This window comes from Lissotriton helveticus, chromosome 5_1 (assembly GCF_964261635.1).
Source record: "Lissotriton helveticus chromosome 5_1, aLisHel1.1, whole genome shotgun sequence".
NCBI classification, from domain to species: domain Eukaryota; kingdom Metazoa; phylum Chordata; class Amphibia; order Caudata; family Salamandridae; genus Lissotriton; species Lissotriton helveticus.
Genome location: NC_136065.1, coordinates 1,663,734,747 through 1,663,740,746, shown reverse-complemented (window position 1 = coordinate 1,663,740,746; position 6,000 = coordinate 1,663,734,747). Strand labels below are relative to the sequence as shown.

General features: G+C 47.7%; 1 non-coding gene across 1 annotated transcript; it reads right to left on the bottom strand.

Moving 5' to 3' along the window:
• Window positions 1–1,577: 1,577 nt before the first annotated feature.
• Window positions 1,578–1,650, bottom strand: TRNAR-ACG (transfer RNA arginine (anticodon ACG)). Its single transcript has one exon. It is a non-coding gene; the product is annotated as a tRNA-Arg (tRNA).
• Between the last annotated feature and the right edge of the window lie 4,350 nt (window positions 1,651–6,000).

The following is a 6,000-nucleotide window of genomic DNA, read 5'->3' as shown; positions in this document are numbered from 1 at the left end:
CTCATAACCACACATTCATAACCACACACACACACTCACAACCACACTCACAACCACACACACAACCACGCACACAACCACACCGTCAGTACACACTTTCACAAGACACAGACACCATAAGTCGTCAGTGCATGCTTTCACCGGGCACAAACACCACCGGCCGTCAGGGCACGCTTTCACCGGGCACAAACACCACCAGCCGTCAGTGCACGCTTTCACCAGGCACACAACCACTACCAGCCATCAGTGCACGCTTTCACCAGGCACACACACACACCACCAGCCGCCAATGCACGCTCTTACCAGGCACACACACACACCACCAGCCGTCAGTGCACGCTTTCACCAAGAACACATACACACCAACAGCCGTCAGTGCACGCTTTCACCAGGCACACACACCACCAGCCGTCAGTGCACACTTCCACCAGGCACACACACCACCAGTTGTCAGTGCATGCTTTCACCAGGCACACGCACCACCAGCCGTCAGTGCACGCTTTCACCAGGCACACGCACCACCAGCCGTCAGTGCACACTTCCACCAGGCACACAAACCACCAGCCGGCAGTACACACTTCCACCAAGCACACACACCACCAGCCATCAGTGCACACATCAATTGTTAACGCATCCACAGTTAACTATTGTAGCAATCACAGTATGGCGCACTTTACTTTTAAACATATTCATCTAAAGCGCAGCATGCCACCATTCCTACAAAAATAAATACACTTTTTTTGGCCTACAATTTATAGATTAAATTGCAATTGGTGTTGCAATATTTAGCAATGCCAATAGCTCAAACTTAATTAATGCGAGACCTATCGCATTGCAAATGCTTGTTATGATTTTTTGAGCCCTGGCCTACGTTGAAACATCTTTAAAGAATACCAGCACTTTAGTTTTGTCCATGTTCAGCTTGAGACAGTTGGACTTCATCTAGGTGGCCACTACCGTCATGCATGTGGTGAACTTGTTCCTAGTGTTTGATGCTTGTCCAAGAGGGACAGTATCAGTTACGAGTGTGAGGATATTTTGTTGCAAGTCTGGACGATGTGGTCCACTGAACTCATGAATATTTTGATAAGTGTTGGGCTGGGCAAGGAGCCCTGTGGTACTGCAAATGAGTTTCTCTGCTTCAAAGCCCACAGCTCAATTGTCACCTATGCCAACTGCAATTCTATGCAAAGGGTGGCCTTCTAAAGGAATTTCTGTTTACATGTTTAAGCCACGCCCTAATTGTATTGGCCGCGCCCCTTTCAGGGACCCCACATTTTTTTCATCCCACTTTAAACTCTGCCTCGCTGTAACTAGGTAGCCCGATCGCAGGCAACTATTTCTGTATTGTGGTATCGATTTCTTTTAAAAGTAATGAGAGCCTGGGCACATTGGATTCTTTCCCGATTAAAACGCTGTTCTTTCTGTGGAAGCAAATTATGGTACCTCATGATTAATGATATATTTACAGGAAAACGTGTCATTAGTTTAATCTTCCATAAACGCCCAGTAGGTATATGGCTATATTTTACTATTAACTGTGACTTCTTTTAAAGATGTGAAAAGGAGCCTTGAATCGAGCCAGCCAGGAGTCGAACCTGGAATCTTCTGCTCCGTAGGCAGACGCGTTATCCATTGCGCCACTGGCCCGCCGATGACCTTCTCAGAGAGGGGTGAGAATATGGAGCTGCTTATCCCAGGGTATCGGTAGAGAGTGATACTGAAAGCTTTGGAGTGTTAGCATGAGCATGTCATTCAAAGTCAAACGGGGAACTCTGCAGTAGCACAGGGTGAACTCCCAGAATGTAGGCGTCATGGGGAGAGTGAAGAGCTTTAACAACCTTCTGCCTGGAAGAGCAATCAAAAATTAGCTAGCATTCGCGCCAAGAATTTTCAATTCTATTAAGGACACGGAGGCGAGGATTATGCTTCTCTTTCTTATATTTGCCACTCACAGCAGCCAATGAAAAACGTTTTGTATGCAATAAAAACTACATTTCCCATGATGCTTGTACATACATCACATCCTGTATAGCCCCATAAGAGCTGCTGCATCCTGTGTCTCCTCCTCTTTCTTTGCTCGAACATATACAGTCCACACATTAATAAATCCAGTCCATTTTACGGAATATGAGTCACAATAAACATCCTTCAACATGGAGAACAAACATTAATAAATCCAGTCCTTTTCACGGATATGAATCTCAAGAAACATCCTTCAACATGGCGAACCATCGTCAACTGGACGAATCACGTCTTTTAAGCCAGAAGAACACCTGCTCCTTCTTCTTTACTCGAAGCTGAAAGGAATGAGACAGGAAAAACCCGTAACTTCTGCTGATACAGAATATCAAGTACATTCGGGTGGGTAATTATTACCAATACTGTAATAAACCGGGTGGGATAATCCTCGCCTCCGTGTCCTTAATAGAATTGAAAATTCTTGGCGCGAATGCTAGCTAATTTTTGATTCTATTACAGGACGGGAGGCTTCGGATTATGCTAGTTTAACGCTTAGTAACACAACTACAGTCTTAAATCTCCCACCGGTACATAATACTGTTTAAATAGAGTCTGAGAAACTCCATCAGAAAAGTTAAAACTTGCACAACAATGAGAATTATCCAAACAAGAATGATAAGTATTGTACTTGAGCAAACTGCGTATCACCATTGGTCTAACACCCATTCCGGCCAAAGGCCCTCAACCATCGGCTGTAATAGCCTCGTACTCACATAGAAAATGATAACAATCATCAACAATCATATGAACATATAGTCGAAAAATCATATCAGATGGTAATTCCGAGAACCATCGTTGTAAGCCATGAGGCATCGGAAGAAACACCCATAAAGTGCAAAGTCGTGTGACAAGGCCCTGACCACATGCATGTCAGACCTCGCCGACAGGGCAATTAATAGTACATACTATACCTGTAAAACGCAGGCTTGCCTCGCCATAGGAACCCCCGAAGGTGGAATACTTCGTAACACAGCCTGACAATAGTAAACGTCCCGTTTGTAAACGCAGGCCACCAAAAGAATTGGAAAGAAACCCGACGCAAGGTCAGCAACCTGCCCTGAACCGAGAAGAGCCGCTGAAAAACGGCCAAATGGACGTTATAAGGAGAACGTTACTGAAGTCCCCGTACATATTTGGAAACTAATCCACCAGAAGAAATCAGTCCTCACAAAGCCGCCAATGGCGGACATATCCACAAGCGACCCTCTATCGCCGAAACGTCTGCAGGGAATGAAAGGTCCCAGAAATACGAAAAGAACGCGTTCGAGAACCAAGAAAGTAATGTAGATACCGGAAACTTGATCGCAATAAAGCAAAGTCGGAATACATACACCTAGGGAAAACTGTTCGTACCACATTGCCATGTGTCAACCAGGACCCGCCTACTAAATGGCAACGATGAATCTGCGGGCCGTAGCTCTCTGGTGAACCATAAGGCATCTGCCTTGATTTACGTGAGTGTCACTACATTAGAAAAAGGAGAAAAATTGCAAGAAAAAGGCGGGAGAACGAGCCGTCCTCCGCCGACCCAGGGGCATTGGGATTCCAAAATGGAGTCCGCCTTGCACGAAAGATGCGACCAGTCGTCAGAAATACCAGGAAACCAGATGGAACCAAGCTTTACTGCTATGTAGGCTAAGGAGTTATACCACAACAATCTGAATATGAAAATCGTCGGCAAGACGACCTGAGTCCTGGAATTAGTCCACTATGAAGACGACCTATATGCCCATATCCGCTGATCGTACTCGCAGTCGAGACATTGTGCATGCTGAACAGTAAGCCACCAGAGGCGTGCACGACAAAGAGCCCGAATAACTGGAGGGGTTGGAAAACTGACTGCATGACGGTGCCCAACACACCACTACCGAGGCATCCACCCAAAGGGAAACTCTCGTACTAATACCATCGGAAATTCATCCTCGCATTGTAAAGTGGGGATAAAGCCACTGAGTCGCATAGGAGTGAGATAAACTCGGAACCTAAATTAAAGGCCCAAATGCATTAAGGTTATAACCGAGCAATCCCAACACATCAATCCGCCGATGTCTGGAACTGTGAGGCCAAGGCCTGCCACGATAGATCAACCATACCTCTAAGTAACCAATGAACCTGAGAGAGCACAACACGGCACTCGGACGGTAAGAGGGAACTGAGGAGGGATAGCCTATCCCTCGCATCAACCATTAGTACCACCATCGGAACAACTGCCCTTGCCGGGAAGGAGAGAACCAGACTCTCTCCTGAACGCTATATGCCAGGAACTGCGGAAACACTATGGAAAAGAAATAAAGACAATAACTAACAACGTAAAAATAATAAGTAAATAGACAAAAACGAACGCATGCTGAAGGTATTGTGGTAGCAGAACAAAATGGGCGTCAATCAAGCCCTGTCACCCCGAGGTAGGTAACGTCATACATGAGGCCCTGTTGACCACACAAGAACGGGAAGAACCTGGGTGTCAACATAATCAGTTCAGGAGGCTCTCGCGCTCCTATCAGTAGTTGTCATCCTCCAATATAGAAATATATATACATACATACATATATTCCAACATCATCCTCAAGGGACATCTGTGTTCTATATATATGAAGTGCAAGGCACAGTGCAATGGAGGAGTCGAGGGGGAGCCAACCCTGTGCACACTAAAACAGTGAAATGAATAATGCATCGGCTCCTCAGCAAAGCTGTAGTCATTATACCAGCCCAGAGGGCGTCGGGAGTCTTCGGAAAATACAAGGAGCGTGTGCGCACTCCGAGGGCCAGCCAATTGTTAAAGCCTGGCGGCTACCAGGAATCTGCCCAGGTAAGCAGGAGGCACTGAGACCTCAAACAAACAAACAAGGGACGCCTGCGACGTGCGTAGGCCAAAGTGCCCAAAGTAAGCCCAAAATTGTGCCCAAATGGGTTACGCACACCGGAGCGTTATGACTCCATAACCGCACTCGGCTACTAGGGAAAGCCTTTGGCGGAGAAAGCGCGTGACCGCGCAATAATTCAAACAACCCCATGGAAGTGACCGGAAACTTACGCAACGTGTAAAAGAGCACCGTTGGAATGTAATCCATGAGCAACAAATCAAGACACAAACACATTCACCCACTACATCATGGCGCACTCTAGCGCCGAATTCCAGCTCCAGGAGGAGTGTCTGATTCAGTTTGCGGCAGTCTAGGCCCCTCATGAGGATTAATCTCGCCGGCATAAGCAGAGCTACCTCACCACTCCCGCAGGAGCCATTGAAAGTTGCATCAGCGCTACCAAAAAACTGCCAAGCGCATACTGCCGTCCAGTATAAACAGTGAAACATATCCCAGGAGAATAGTAAACTGGAATCGTGAGAAAACACAAATTATAACATTATAGAAAAAACGGACATGACTCGGGGCACCCGGGATCGAACCCTGCACCATGGAAATCAAAGGCAGCAGCCTTGCCCCGAGGCCACGTGTAGACCGATCCACACGAAGCTGATCAAACCTGAAGACCCCGGCAGGGAAGCGCGGCATGTGCTGATCAGCGGGAGCACAGAGCGCCTTTCAAAAAGGGGGCCCCCCGCGTAGAGGAAACATCACCGTACCCACAGTCCCAGGACGTGGCAAGGAGGCGACGCGCGCCTGCCTTTATCGAGGCGAGCCCTGAAGCTCTGCGGAGATGCAGCGGTAAAGTGACAGACTCCGCTGCAGGAGGAGGCGCCACATCCGGGCGCCGCACACAGCCCCTGCAAGAACGCGGTAATGCCCGCAGGCCATTTAACAAATAAAAGCGTCCAGGAGTACGCTGCTCCCAGCGGGAGCCGCTCCGCCCTCCAAGGCGGTAAAAACAACCCATGGCGCCCGCCAGCGCTAACGCAAGAAAAGCATGGAAATGCAGCGTAAATCACCAACACATACCCCTAGGACCCTTTGCAATTTGAGGACAACATCGATACTGTGGTATATCCAGAGCGCTGCCAGCAGTCTTGAACTTAGGGAG